The sequence below is a fragment of the Zea mays genome, chromosome 3 (genome assembly GCF_902167145.1).
Source record: "Zea mays cultivar B73 chromosome 3, Zm-B73-REFERENCE-NAM-5.0, whole genome shotgun sequence".
NCBI lineage: Eukaryota > Viridiplantae > Streptophyta > Magnoliopsida > Poales > Poaceae > Zea > Zea mays.
In genome coordinates this window covers 31,673,300-31,675,528 of record NC_050098.1, presented here as the reverse complement: position 1 = coordinate 31,675,528, position 2,229 = coordinate 31,673,300, and the positions used below count along the sequence as shown (strand labels likewise).

The 2,229-nt window shown below is 45.0% G+C and overlaps 1 non-coding gene across 1 annotated transcript; it reads right to left on the bottom strand.

Annotated features, from left to right (window-relative positions):
- Positions 1-579: 579 nt before the first annotated feature.
- On the bottom strand, positions 580-718 carry LOC111591207 (small nucleolar RNA Z247). Its single transcript, XR_004857447.1, has one exon. It is a non-coding gene; the product is annotated as a small nucleolar RNA Z247 (small nucleolar RNA).
- Positions 719-2,229: the final 1,511 nt, after the last annotated feature.

Genomic DNA, 2,229 nt, shown 5'->3' with positions numbered 1-2,229 from the left:
AGAAATTTGGATGAAACTCAAGGTAAGCATTGTTATCCGCAGCTAATTTATGAACAGATACAAGGTTTTTAGCAGCACTAGGAACGTGTAGCACATTTTTAAGATGAATTTTTCTTCCAGGCGCATGACGGATGACATGACCAATGTGTTTAATGTCCATACCTGCTCCATTTGCCGTGTGGACCTGATCACCACCATGATAGCGGTCACGGATCACCATCTTGTCCATCTCTCCTATGACATGATCCGAGGCGCCAGTATCTGTGTACCAGTTTGAATCTACACCATACTCACCATAATTGGCAATGTTGACGCTCTTGTCTTCAGGGACAAAATTCTCATCAAAACGGTGCCAGCATTCGAATGCTGTGTGGACGCCCACCTTCTTGCAGATCTGGCACTGGACCTTCTGCTTGCTGGAGCTGGAGTTGTTGTTGAAACTCCCGCGTCCCCGGCCACCGTTTCCACGGCCACGTGCACCGCGACCACGGAACATGCGTCCGCCTCCACGACCCCGTGAGGCCATGTTGGTGGAGAAGCTTGACGAGGAGGATGACCCTTGATAGAGGTTCAGGCGTTGTTCAAAGGCGAGCAGTTGTGATGTGAACTCGATGACGCTGATCGGATCAGCACGTCCGAGAGCGGTGGAGATGACCGGATTGTAGTCGAGATCGAGGCTGGTGATGATGAAGGAGATGAGTTCTTCATCATCAAGTGCTTTGCCTGCAGCTGCTAATTCATCAGCATACGCTTTCATCTTACCAACGTATTCGTTGATGCTCATGGTCCCCTTCTTCGTGGTAGCCAGGGCAATACGCGTGTTCACTGCGCGCGCCCTGGTTTGCGACGCACAGAGTTCCTCCAGCGCCTTCCAGAGAGACGCCGAGGTGTTGCAGTGAGAGATCTGCTTCATCATCTCCTTGGAGAGCGAGTTGACGATGTAGCCGAAAACTTGCTGGTCTTGTGCCAGCCAGGTTGCATAAGCCGGATTCGGCTCCTTGTTTTTGTCAATGCCCTCGATCTCCATGGCCGGGGCAGTTTTGGATCCATCGATCAACCCAGTAAGCTGGGCGCTGCGGATTGCAGGCAATACCTGCAGCTTCCATAGGGTATAATTTGTCTTGGTTAATTTCTCTGTCACAGGATGGCCTAGCGCCGAGGACAGGAGACCGCTCGTGACGAGGTTCATCATGGCGATTGTTCTGGGCAGTGGATAGAGGTAGGCTCTAGTACCATATGATAATCTGTGGAAGCGTATTAACCTCCATGGAGGCCGCGTGTGTTAATATAGGCAGAAAGAGCCTCTGCTGTGGCAAACAATAGTGGTCCGAGATTTGTTGAGAGAGCATCCTTGATTACAGGGATAGCAACAAACTAAATCTTCAAGGAAGCAGTCCACCACAAATCTCGGTCAGATTTGTTACAATGTGACTTGCCATACATGCATCTATCTATCTGTTTCACAGTGTATGCACGCAGTAATTAATTGGAGGGGCTAATGTAAACACTTAAATATTTGAACCGATCTGGATTTTTGTAACACGTGTTTTTCTTATATATTTCATGGATGACTTATTACCCATATGTTAAGTGTTAACTAAGGTATTTTATATTTAAAAATTTTACGAGCCCATCTTCTGTTTTATTATACCTTTCTTTAAAGTAAACTAGTTTGTCATTGCTATTTATATAGCTGAAGTTTTTTTAGGGATAAGTTATTCAATTGAGGTTTTCTAAAATTTCCTGTATAACTTAATGCCTATTAATAAGTCAACTTTACCCCTTGTGCTTAGAAGTGTTTCTATCTAATGACCAAGGATTTTGCATCCTAGGTTTCAATTCTATATCGTGGCAATTTAGTTATATAAATAAATGCTTAAATGTAATTGCTCAAAGTAAAATAAGAATTATAACACCTTGACGTTTTCTGAAATATCGGAAAGTCGGCATTCCTCACAAGTCCACGATGGAGCACCGGCGCAATTGTGTCGCTCCCCCTTGATGTACATAACGACCAATGCTCTCTATGGCCTGGTTCTTTGCCGCTATGATGTAGTGAACTACCCATTACCCTATACTCCTTGATTTTGATAACCCACAAGCTATCCAAGAGAAACAAGCACAAACTCGCACTAAACTATCCAAGGCTAATAAGGGTGATGTATGCACACTAGCTACTCTCAATGCTCTAAGGATGTTGCTAATCACCTGGTTATCAATTCTCAAGTT